The sequence below is a fragment of the Mesoplodon mirus genome (genome assembly GCF_964341445.2).
Source record: "Mesoplodon mirus genome assembly, chromosome: 3".
In the NCBI taxonomy this organism is placed as follows: domain Eukaryota; kingdom Metazoa; phylum Chordata; class Mammalia; order Artiodactyla; family Ziphiidae; genus Mesoplodon; species Mesoplodon mirus.
Genome location: NC_138978.1, coordinates 13563424 through 13576763, shown reverse-complemented (window position 1 = coordinate 13576763; position 13340 = coordinate 13563424). Strand labels below are relative to the sequence as shown.

Genomic DNA, 13340 nt, shown 5'->3' with positions numbered 1-13340 from the left:
CATCCTCCCTTGGCAGGTGAGGCATCGAGGCCCAGAGAGGTGACATGACTTGTCCAAGGCCACACAGCTCAGATGAGGCTGCAGCCTCCCAGGGCTGGGGCACTGAGGGGGAACCTTCGGCCACAGGTGTGAGGATGGACTTGAACCCAGGCTTCTGTGTCCTAGCCCAGGGCTCCACCCAGCAGCAAGCTTGGTTTCTTGAAAGCCCTATTCCCTCTAAACAGGGTATTTATCCTGGGAAGTTCCCCAAGGTTGGTCCTTGCACAGCATCTGTCTATGAAAAAGTTTTCACTGGGCCACAGTGAAATAAGAAAAAGAAGGACAAGGTTCTGAGTTTTTCATGAAATCCTGTTTATTTAATATCAAGGCCTGCTCTTGACTCTGAGCTCATGCCTACCCATCTATTTTTTTTCCTGCCCATCTTTTTTTATAACTCTGTTTTTTTAGTTATGAAATGATGGGGATAGAAGATGGTGGTCCTGGCAAATTGGTTAGTCCCTAAAGTGAACCCTCAAGTCTGGGGTCCACGGTTCTGAGCACAGAGGGGGTGACTAGGCAGGAGGAAACTTACTTGACAAGCAGGCCCTCTCAAGTTCTTTGATTCGTGCACGAAGCTCAGATAAAGCCTCTTTCTGACGCTGAATGACTTCCTCATGTCGGGACCCTTTGCACTTGGCTCCTAGATCACTGAAGGACTGCTCCTGTGGCCAGAATGGTGAGGACAGCAGCTTTATCAGTGATCACAACCTCCCTCTCTTGTATTTGAAGAAACATGAACAAATCATGGATTAGCAGAAACCCTGTCACTTACTTAGTACCTTGGAAAATCTCATTACAGGGCTTCAGCAGAGAAGGAATTTAAAAATTGCATTTCGAATACAGAGTCACATCTAGGAAGATTTCCAACTTTCCTACCTACTTAGCATCACTATAAATAAGAGATCCCCCCTATGTTCCCTCCCCATGTTTTATTTCTTTTTTTCTTCTAATATTCTTCTAAGCTTGGGTTTCCACTTGTTGTCATTCTAGTCTCATCTCTGAACAATCACATCAAATTTGCTCCTGGAGGGGCTTTTTTTTTTTTGCGGGCACCATGCAGCATGCAGGATATTAGTTCCCTGACCAGGGATCGAAACCGTGCCCCCTGCAGCGGAAGCACAGAGTCTTAACAACTGGACCGCCAGGGAAGTCCCTGGAGGGGCATTTTTTTTTTTTTTGCGGTACGCGGGCCTCTCACTGTTGTGGCCTCTCCTTTGCGGAGCACAGGCTCTGGACGTGCAGGCTCAGCGGCCATGGCTCACGGGCCCAGCCGCTCCGCAGCATGTGGGATCCTCCCGGACCGGGGCATGAACCGGTGTCCCCTGCATCCGCAGGCGGACTCTCAACCACTGCGCCACCAGGGAAGCCCCAGGTGGTTCTTATCGGCCAACTTGGGGAAAACCTTCTTCTAAAACTTTGTGGCTGAAAATGTAGTCTGCAGAGCTGTGCTATCGGTACCAGCTGGGAGCTGTTCAGAAATGCAGAATCCCAGGCTCCCCCCACCCGAGACCTGCTGAGTCAGAATCTGCATTTCAACAACATCCCCATATGATCCGTGGACACCTTTGATTGAGAGGTGCCACTGTTAACTATCCTGTAATTGGCTGGTTTCTGGAAAAGTAAGTAGCCGTTTTGGCCATGTGTTTCCCCTGATATGCATGAAGAGAAAGCAAAAGACTGAAATACAATTGGTTGGTCTTGCACACACTTAGACACAAACCAGGACCCGCAGTAACGACTGGGATTTGTATCAATAAAATCAGCTGCGGTATATAAGCAAAGTACCATTTCTAGACATTTCAATAAGCTTGCCTCTTCAAGTTGATCTTCAAGTTGATCTCTGAGCTTTAGGATTCAAGCTTCATGTTAATTCCTCCTACATCATTCACCCTCTTTAATTAATTTAGCTCCCAACAAGGAGTTGCTGAGATTCCTCCATCTGAGTACGTGCCCTCTGTTTCTCATAGGAAAGCCCATTTCATCAGTTTCCAGTAGTAAAGAGAAGGACGGGGACCACCTTACCGATTTCTCTGCCATTAGCCGCTTGACTCTGGCTTTCAGCTTCTCCTCTTGCTGTAGCCTTTCCTCGGTCAGCTTCTCCTTCTCTGCCAGATGCTGCCGTAACTCTTCTTGCAGCAAATACTGCTGAGTTTCCCGAGAACTGTTGATCCTCATCTGAAATGAGGGGAAGGGAAACTGCAGCTGATGGAGGACAGGACTAACGCAGGAGTCATTTCCACTACCTTTGGGGGCGGGACAAAGGTTCACGAAACTTTCTTCAAAACACAGAACAATGATGCTTAGCTTAGTAACTAATAGCGAAGTAGTAGAGCATCGTGGTTAAGAGCTCAGACTCCAGATCTAGATAGAATCTCAGCTCTAGATCTTTCTAGACACTTCTTCGTATAGAAAATAAGTGGGTGAACTAAGGCAGGCCATCTTCCTCCTCATTCATCCCTGCCGGCCGCTTGGGTGCGGGATTCCGTGGAGAGCACGGGCCCGTGAAGGGGCTCTGCAGCACACCTACCTGACCTACTACCCTTTCCAAATTGGCTTTAATGAGGTTTTCTCTGTTCCTCATTTCTTGCAGCTGAAGCAATTTCCTTCTGGAATCCTCCCGAAGGTTCTCTTCAACCTGAAAGGATGATGAAACCGAGGGCTTGCTGCTAATGTGATCATCATGCCCTTTGGGGAAACTCTTCTGGGGGGTGCTAATGGCAGTGGGGGAGTCCCTGAGGGGTAGGGACAGCTGCAGCCCAGCAGCATGGGTCACAGGCATGCACAGGGTAGCAGCAGACTCACAGGGAGTTGCCCCCTACGGGAAAGGGCCGAGCTCTGCACCCGGGGCTCAACTATGTTCTACCGCACACTCCCATCCCAGCTCGGTCCCTAACAAGCCGTACGACCCTGGGAAAGTTATTTCACTGCTCCGGGACTCAGTGTCCTCATCTGTCCAATGGGGATGATTATACTAGTATCACTGCGTAGAGTTCTTGTGGGGATTCAATGTTCGGAATAGTGCTTAAGGGCTCTGTGAGTGTGTTAAGTACTGTTGTGACCTATGAAAGGTGGACGGGAATGTCCGCCGTACAGTCTCCTTCTAATAACTCGTGATGGGTACTTGGAAATGTTATGATTGGGTTTCTTATCATAACTGTTTGTCGTTACCACTTTGAGCACACTCACTGGTGGTAACCTCTCTGGAGGCTTGCTAAAGCAATGTCTATTAAGAATTACAGCCTGCAAAGGAAGGCATTTAAAGTGGAGAAGCTTGCCTACTTTTCCCCCCTTGCTTGGGTAACAGTCAACAAACGGTAAGCTTGGGAGTGCTTCACGCTACCCTTGGCTGGCCAGTGTAGGCCTCGCAGCTGCTCAGTTTTTAGATGCACCTGCTGAGCTCTGGGCCCTGGCACTAACAGGAAATGAGGCAAACTCTCGTAAATAAATGGAAAGATTTTGTGCTGAAACAAATTCACAGGCTGTTTTTTTAGGGATCTGAAGAGGGGGATCACAGGGATATAATAAAAGACCCAGAAAAGCCCTTAAGAGCTTTCTTCTGAGTAGTGTGGTCCAGTGGAAGAGCCTCTGCTGAGCTCTGTTACATTGGAAAAGTCATCTAAGCTCTCTGGGCCTTAGTTTTCTCCCACGTCTAAACATGCTCTGACTTCTATGTCAGCAGACTTTTTCATGTGCTGCAAAAGCCAAGTCCAGCCTTGGACTCTGCCCCTGTTTGTGTTCTGCATGAACAGCCCCCGTTCCCATCCCCAAGCCTCAGAGTCACCTTCAACAGCCGCCCTGCTCCCTCTCTCACACTCGGGGGTCTCACGCCTGTCCTCCAACCCCTCTCACATGCAAGCTGGACTGTGACAACTGGCCTCCTCGCCTCGAGTTTAGTTTCTTCCAGTGCAATCTTAACGGTACTGTGAGAGTTACCCAGCTGTAAGGCAGCTCTGTCCAACAGAACTTTCTGCAATGGTACAGGTACTCTGAGCGAGGCTGTGTTGTCTAATACGGCAGCCACCAGCCACATCTGGGGATCAAGCACTCGAAATGGGGCTGGTGTGACGGAGGAACTGAACTAAAAATTTTACTTAATTTTCATTAATTTCAGTGTAAACAGTAGCATGTGGCTGTTTGCTACGCCAGGGTCACTGAAGTCAGACGAACCTGGAGTCAGACAAAACCGACTGTGCCATTGGGCTAGTTACTTTACTAGTAACTAGTAGCCTTGACTTTCTCATCTGTAAAATGGAGAGGATGATTTCTAGATCACAGCGCTGTTGTGAAGATGAAGCGATGAAATGTTCAAGGAAACTCCTAGTACGTGAGAAATTGTAACTATCATTTTCACCCTAATTACTGTCCACGAATGTCATTGCATCAGTCACTTGTTCAGGAGGCTTAGTAGCTCCCCACTGCCTGTGTGGTACAGAGCCCAAGCGCCTGAACTAAGGCAAAACACCAAGCCAGGGATTCAAGAAGCCCCTACGAACTCTGAACGAGGTAAATCAAACTGAATCCACACCTAGATAAACCATAATAAAACTGATGGAAATCAAGGCAAAAGACAATCTTAAAAGCAACCGGAGAAAAAGACAGATTATGCAAAGGTACAACAGTTAGGCTTACAGATGACTTCTAAATAGAAATAATAGGAGCCACAAGACAATAGTGACATATCTAATGCTATATCTAATGTGCTGAAAGAAAAGAATTGCCATTGTAGAATTCAATACGCAGTCAAATGTGTTTTAAGAATGAAGGTTAAATATACATCTCCAGACAGACACACAGGCACATTTGAGAATTTGTCATCAGCAGAGCCACAATGAGGGAAAACATTAAAGGGTATTCTTCAGACACAAGAAAAATGAACCCAGGTGGGTGATCAGAGATGCAGAAAAGACAAGCAACAGTAAGGGTAATGTGTGGATATGATACTGACTATAGAAAAACACTAATAATGTCTTGTGGGGTTTTAAGTATGAAGAGGAGTTTAGAAAATGACAGCAATGGCTTATAAATCTGGAGGGGCTAAGTGAAGTTAAGGTGTTTGAAACTCATTGCACTGTCAAGGAGAAGGGCATAATTATCAACTACTATTGCCTCTTGGTAAGTTAAGAATGCAGGGCTTCCCTGGTGGCGTAGGTGTTGAGAGTCTGCCTGCCGATGCAGGGGACATGGGTTCGTATTCCGGTGCGGGAGGATCCCACATGCCGCGGAGTGGCTGGGCCCGTGAGCTATGGTCGCTGAGCCTGTGCGTCTGGAGCGTGTCCTCCGCAAAGGGAGAGGCCACAACAGTGAGAGGCCCGCATACCGCAAAAAATAAAAAAAAAAAGAATGCATATTGTAGTCTTCAGGATGACTACTAAGAGAATAGTAGAAGAGTGAAAAACTTAATTAATGTGTGATTTTGGTGAGTCAAGGATGAATGCTATTGTCTTACTATTACTAAAAGAAGTGTAAAAAAGTGAAATATTTCCAAGCTAATAGAGGGGGAAAGTGGAATAAGAGAAAACCATCCACTCAGAAGGAGGCAAGAAAGGAGAGAAAGGAACATAACACAGATGGTACATCTGGTATTGAGCAAGAAGGTAGATTTAAACCCCAGGACACGAGTAATTACATAATATAAATGGACTAAAAGCCAAAGATTGTCAAACTGGATTTTGTAAAAATGATACGCTATTTGATGGCATATGTCTAAACCTTAAGACAAAAATTGACAGAGAACATATGAAAAAGATATGGTATGAAAACTGTAACCAACAGAAAGCCAGTGATGAAGCTAAATGACAAAGGAGACGTTAAGGGAGAAACACTACTAGAGATGAAAAGGGACATTTCATGATGATCTAAAGTTTTGCTCTACAGGAAGTATTAGGATTCTAAATTTATATGCACCTAGTAACACAGCCTCAAAATATATAAAGCAAACATCGTTCATATTAAAAGAAGAAACACTCAAATTACAAACATGTTGAGATTTTTAAAAACATTCTCGATGGAACAAAAAGACAAAAAAAATCAATATGAGAATTTAAGTTGGAACAACATCATTGGCAAACTTGATTTAATGGATCAATTCTTTCTTAAATAATTTCACAATTAAGATTTGAAGGCAGTCTACGGTAGTGGTTACACACAGGAGCTTTGGAGTCAGGCAGACCTGGATTCAAGTTCTGCCACAACTACTTTATGCAAGTGAACTTGCATAACTTCCTTCACCTCTGTGAGCCTCAGTTTTCCCGACTGTAAGGTGGGGTTAATACCAGTATAGACCGCATGGGGTCATTGTGAGGATGAACAGAGATGATGCAGGTGGAGTGCTTGCCCCAGAGTGGTTCCCAGGCCGACCTGTCCCTGCCATACCTTGCTCTTTTCCCGCAGCATCATAGAGATCCGGCTCTGCTCGGTACTGCTCCTTTTCAGCTCCACCCTGAGCTTCCTCATTTCTTTTTCCATGTCCTGGATTTGCTGAAAGAGTTCCAACAACAGGGAAGTCAACTTCACAGCTCATTTCATCCGGTTCATTAATGCAGAAACCTAGTCTGGGATTCGCTTCATTCCTTCCCTTGGGGGACAATTCCACATCTTTGAGGCAAAGTAGACTTTCTTTCAACGGATGCAATGAAAGGGCTGGGTGAGGGAAAATTTGAGTTTCTTTTCAAGATCAGCATGGATCCTGGATTAAACAGTACAAGATACCTATCCACTCATTAGAATCTCTTTCCTTGGGGTATATTTTTGAGTTCAATCTAAATAAGGGCTGTTTGGAAGACACAATGGGCACAGTTTGGAAAAAAAGAACAATGACACTTTTCTTTTTTCTCATTTGAGGCAGAGAAGTGTGCTCCTGACAGAGAGAAGAAAACACGTCTCCTGCCCCCGTCCCAGGCACCGTCCTTCCCAACGGATGGAAAACGTATGCCTGGTGATGTGCACGAGGGTTTGGGCTGGTACAGGGGGTGAACATTTACATTGAGTGGTCTTTTCATTGTATTCATTTTTATGTTCACCTTCCATACAAGGCCAGTGATACATTTGCTTTTTATTTTGTTTTTACGAATTGTTGTAAAATTGAATGTATTTAAGTAAAAATACTTCAAGAAGAGTTGTGTGAATAACAGTGTTCAGGGCTGTGATAAAACTTGTGACAGTGGATCATGAAAGTCTGGGCATCACAAGTCCAGGGGTAGGGACCGCGGTGAATTTCTAGCAGCATACGGTGGCCACCTCCCATCCCTTTCCCCAGGGGAAACCTGATGAGGGGCCTTGAGCCAACTGCCCAGAAAATATGGGGAGCGTGTGTTTTCCATGGTCTTTTCACCCATCTCTTTGAGGCTAGCAAATCAAAGAATTAGGAGACTACAATAACAGACAAACACCCAGAAAGCCCCAGAGCTTGTGCTAGCTAATGGGCCAAGGAACCCCTCCAAAACCCTCAAGGCCACAATCTAGGCTTTCAGTGGACACCTAGGGGTCAGGAGGTTCAACGCACGGTTTTGCAGAGTTTTAACTCTTTCTCTTGGGCTTCCCACTTCTCCTTCTGGGCATCTTCCTTCTGTAACTCTTCTTTCAGCACTGAGCACTGTGGAGAAAAAGGACAAGGCCACGGGGGCTTGGCTGGGGGTCCCAAGTACCTGTGTTCACGCCCAGGAGTGTTTCCTGCTGTATAACCCAATCACACCTCTGAATTCTGAGAGGCGAGACCCTTTGTGTGATGGGAGCACGGGATCCTGCAGTCGTTCCCAGTTCACCCCTCTCATGAGTTCTGAGGAATAGAGCGTCTAAATTCCTCTTCAAAAGCCTGCAAACTTCACCGCAGGGGAAATCCAGCTTTGTAGAGTCTGGGTACTTAGGGTGCAGGAATTGGGATATTTTCACGCTGTGACCAGTGAAGGTGGAAGGGGCCGAGCCAGTGAGCCCAGGTCCATCTTAGGGCTTTTGTGCAGGTTGCATCTCAAAGACACAACTGCCGTGACTGGCGTGGAGGGGTAAACGGAGCTGTCTTGCCCGAGGGCGGCTTGGCAACAGGCATTAAGGGCATAAGGATGGATGTGCCTTCTTTTGACCCAGCAATTCCCGCTTTAGGAATGTACCTTAAGGACAATGACTGGAGAAATAAGTAAATCTGTAGTTTCAAGGATGCTCCTCACAGAATTGTCAGTAACAGTGGAAGAAAAAAAAAAAGAGGAAACAACCCAAGTGTTGTTTAGAACAGCAGACCACTTTATAACACTGGGTACATCCAGGAGAAAGTATGTAGCTTTTAAGACGAATGATAAGAGCATTGATTTATTAGAATGGGAAAATAATCAGTATTTAAAAATTTAAAAAATATGCATAGTATAAATTCACTATAAAATGATTGATTGATTTCTAGGCAATATATAGAAACAAGACTGGAAAAACAGACATGAAAATATTAACACTGATTTCTCAAGGTAGCATTTCCTCTCCTCTCTTTTTACTTTTTCTTTTCAATGTCAACTACATATTTTTCTAAAATTAACACACATGATGTATGTCATTAAAAAAAGGCATCTCAAATGTTCACAAGAGCAGTACCCTTGGTGGTGACCAGCCCTTGTGCTATTGGCCATCACAGTCTAGAGGAGAAGGGACCTCATTCCAAGATCAACGAGGAAGGGGAAACGGGGACATAAATCATCCAAATGCACTTCAGGAGGTAGAAGAGCCAAGCAGTTGCTGTCTTTGCAGATTCCTTCTACTTAGCACCAGCTCTGCATCCCCTTCCCGTCCCCAACACACACACACACACACACACACACACACACACACACACACACCACATTAAACAGCTATAGCACATGCCTGGGAAGACACTCTGCTTGGGAGAAACGAATGCAGAGGGCTTGGCCAGGCAGCCGACCTCGGGCAGAGGCAGAAGAGCACAACTAAAACCAGCCTCCCACTTCTCGGAAAACGATTTTGTCATCCCCATTTCACAGATGGGGAAATGGAGGCCAAATAATTTACAAGAAAAGAAAGCTCTGGGGTTGGACCCTGGTCTGTCTGATCCCAAAGCTCGTGCAGTGCCTTTCACCAGCTCCAAACTGGGTATGGTACTATGTACCAGGTATTACTTACTGTGCCTTTTCCTTGGAACCTCAAGATCTGTACTCACCCCACCCCCATGCAGACCTAGCTATCGGGTAGCCTCTGGGAATCTCTGAGTTGCCACCTGAGATGAAAGCTTTGAGATTTTACCTTGACTCACAGAAACAGTCACATCATACAAATACTGAGAAATCTTATCCTATAGAGGCAGGATTCTAAAGTTAGCATTGAAGGCAAGATTTGCAAATGGTCAGTTACATGGAAAAAGCTCTTTGCTTGCCTACCACGTTCATCTTCCATAGAGACATTCTGCACACTAAAGTCTAAGGAGGAAATGAGAGTCTGCGTGTTTGCATCTGGATCTTCAAACGTTCTGCTTTGAAGACAATTATGAGAACCAGAGGTGCTGGGACCACGATGCAGCCGTGTGGTCATCCGTGCTCACAGAGAGATCGTATTCTGTTTAATGTTAAACTTTGCAATGGCAGTATATGCTCATATGTGTTTGTTGCTGGGATTAAACAAACTCATTTATAATAGGGGTTAGAGAATGTTTGCTTGATTTGAAAATATATTATGCTTCTTCTGAGCCACATACATGCTGTGCTTTGAAAGGCTTCAGAGAAGTTGGCCACCTGCCCAGCAGCTACCCTCCCTGTGTCCTTGGGCACTGGCCTCATCTCACCACCGTGTGTCATGTGACTCCACTGTGTCTGCTTTTCGCAGCTACAATTTGCTGATGACCCGACACTCACTCTGGAGCTGAGGGCTTCGAGCTGGTGATCCTTTTCTTTGTTCTCACTTTTCAGTTGATTCACCTCCTGTTGTAGTTGTTGAACTTGACCATCCTTTACTAACACGTCTCTTTGCAAAGATGACACCATCTCTGTAAAAGAACCAAACCAAACCAAAACAAAAGACTCATGTTGGTCAAAGAGGCAGGAAGGATCATTGGCAACACCATGGCTGTCAGCCAACATTCGGACAAGACCTTCCAAGCCTGAGCCGCCACCGGTGCCCGCCTAGAACTGGGGAGGCTTTTTCCAAGGGTCCCAGAGCAGGAATGGGAATGAGAGCAAAGTCCACGGAACAGGGTTTGAGGCTTCAGTGAGAATGAGGGGCAGTCAGCACCAGCGAGAGGAGAAGCCTTTGGGGGCCCCTTGTGGGCACAGGCCAGGCAAAGCCGGGAGGAGAGGCCACACCATGGGCCTGGGGAACAAAGGCCCAGCACAGAGAAGGTCCAGGAATTCTTCTCCAGAGGCCAGGAGACGGGCGTGTGGCAGAGGGCACTGCTGGACACTATTGATGGGGTGGGTGGTTGGTTTCACAGTCCTCTGAGTTTGGACCCCTCTCTACCACTTATTAGCTTGGTGGTCTTGGACAAGCTATTTCACCTCCCACTGTCTGTCCCACACAGAGTTATTGTAAGGGTCAAATGAGACGGTATGTCCCAAGAACACGAAGTGGCTAAATTATGTTTGTTCCATGGCGCCTATTATTTTTCTTGGCACCCAGTTTCCAAAATGGCCCCAATGATCCCTGCTGCCTAGAATTCATGCCCTGTGTAGCCCCTCCCACCCTGAATAGGGCTGCCAGGGGAACCAATATGATACTGTGGAAATGACAGACTGTTGCCTCTCAGGCTGGGTCATAAAAGACACTGTGGCCTCCTCTTTGCTCCCTCTTGAATCACTCACTCTGGGGGAAGCCAACTGCTGTGTTGTGAGGACACTCAAGCAGCCCTAGAGAGAAGCATGTGTGCTGAGGGACTAAGGCCTCCAGCCAATAGCCACATGAGCAGCCATTCTGAAGGGGGATCCTCCGGCGCCCCCCGAGGCTTTAGATGACATGACTGATGCCCCACCCGACATCTTTTTTTTTTTTTTTTTTTTTTTTTTGCATTACGCGGGCCTCTCACGTTGCGGAGCACAGGCTCTGGACGCGCAGGCCCAGCGGCCATGGCTCACGGGCCCAGCCGCTCCGCGGCATGTGGGATCCTCCCGGACAGGGGCACGAACCCGCGTCCCCTGCATCGGCAGGTGGACTCTCAACCACTGCGCCACCAGGGAAGCCCCCCACCCGACATCTTGACTGAAACTCATGAGAACTAAGTCACCCCCCGCTCAAATTCCTGAACTACAGAAACTGGGGGAGATCATAAATATTGGTTGGGGTTTTATCCATTACATTTTGGGGTAACTTGTTATGCAGCAATAGATAACTACTCCATTACTGTAGTATCATTTTTTTTAACATCTTTATTGGAGTATAATTGCTTTACAATGGTGTGTTAGTTTCTGCTTTATAACCAAGTGCATCAGTTATGCATATACATATCTCCCCATATCTCTTCCCTCTTGCACTGTAGTATCATTTTGAATAAAAGTGGGAAGAAGGGTGCATAAATGCAGTGGTATTGGGTTATCTCCTATGGTTCTTTTCTTGAAAGAACATCAGGCCCAGTTTTAGTGGTAGGTATCAATCGAGAATGTCTATGAAATAAAGCACAAAATGCTCCAGAATTTCATTTTAAAAATGAGATTTGCCTCCAGGACACAGTTCAGTTACTTGGAAATCCCTCTGGGGCTTGCCACACTTTGAGTGGGTCCAGCCCATCTCAAGCGTTATCCCAACCCAGGTCTGTCCGACTCCCTGATCGGAGAAGGTGGGATCTGAGACAGGCTCGATGCTTGGATGAGGTTTCACTGGCCGACATACGGGAGGAAGGTGAGGACCAGCGAGTTCATCCTTCCATTCCTGGTGCCCAGAACAGCACCTAGCCTGGGGGAGGTGCTCAGAAAATATCTGAGGACATCCCAAGTGAGGGAGGAGCATAAGCAGAGACCTGGGGGCAGCAGGGGGTGGGGGTGGGTGTGATTAAGTTGCAGAGTGAGGCAGAAGGAAAGCAGAGATTCATACAGAGATGGTGATTCACGTGCGACTCAATGCCTTGCCTGGCTTCTACAGCTGTGGGCATGTTTCTGCTACGCGCTGGCTGCTTTCAGAGTGATGTGCCCCTCCGAGGCTCACTGCCTCCTCCCTGTCACCTGCTTCTCTCCCTCCCCTCGTCTGTGAGTGGTCCCATCCTCTTCAGGTCTCTAGGCATGCCAGTTCCTGCTTGAAAACCTCCACTGGATTCCCAACACCCTTGGAATAAAAACCCAGACCCACAGACACAGCCCAGACCCACAATCCCCTGTTCACTCCATGCAGCCTCTCTTGCCCTTGGCTTGTCCTTGCGCACCTGAAACAGGTCCTCTCTAAAAGAAGGACATAGCCGTGGAGGATACAACATAAACTGGTTAGAATCAGCTAGGTCCAAGGGGGCGTAAGATTCGACTTCCAGGGGAACTGGAGCCTCATTACAGGCTCATTGTAATACATGAGCGAAATGACACACGCACCAGCACCAGGACAGTTCGGAGGCTGAGCATAAAGGTCAGAAAGTGGGTGGTGGGGCTTCCCTGGTGGCGCGGGGGTTGAGAGTCCGCCTGCCGATGCAGGGGACACGGGTTCGTGTCCCGGTCCGGGAAGATCCCACATGCCGCGGAGCGGATGGGCCCGTGAGCCATGGACGCTGAGCCTGCGCGTCCGGAGCCTGTGCTCCGCAACGGGAGAGGCCACAACAGCGAGAGGCCCGCGTACAGAAAAAAAAAAAAAGTGGGTGGTGGCGCAATTCCTGGAAATCCCCGCCCCTTCCCCAAAATATTAGAGTTGTCCCAATCCTCCCACTCATTAGCCTATAAAATTACCCAGCCCATAAAAACTAACCGCCCCATATTTGGGGGCCTCTAGCCTTCTGAGATGGCCCACACTCTGTCTGTGGAGTGTGTTTCTCTCTAAAGAAATCCACTTCTTACTTTGTCTCTCACTGAATTCTTTCTGCGATGAGACATAAAGAACCTGAGCTTTAGTAAGTCCCGAGACCAGATGCGTGATCTCGATTAAAAGACAGTGGGTTCTCACTGGGTTCGAGTCCCAGCCCACGGGTTCAAGTCCCACCTGAGTTCCATGGTTGCACACCCACTAAGCTGGTCCCCCTTGGCCTCCCCGCTTGAAGCGCTGGCCACCACGACACACAGTTTATTTTCTCCACAGCACCACTGCTCTCTGACGTGGGCTTGTGTATTCATCCGTTTACTTTTATTGTCTGTCACCCCCTCCCAAATCTGTGAGTACAGGAATATGACTGTCTTGCTTGGCTCTCCCTCCCCGGA

General features: G+C 47.3%; 1 protein-coding gene across 1 annotated transcript in view; it reads right to left on the bottom strand.

The window, feature by feature from the left end:
- LOC309799071 (uncharacterized protein) overlaps positions 1–13340 on the bottom strand; it is a gene marked incomplete at both ends in the record, with an annotated part of 200358 nt that overhangs the window by 12811 nt on the left and 174207 nt on the right. The gene's annotated exons all lie outside the window — the stretch shown is intronic.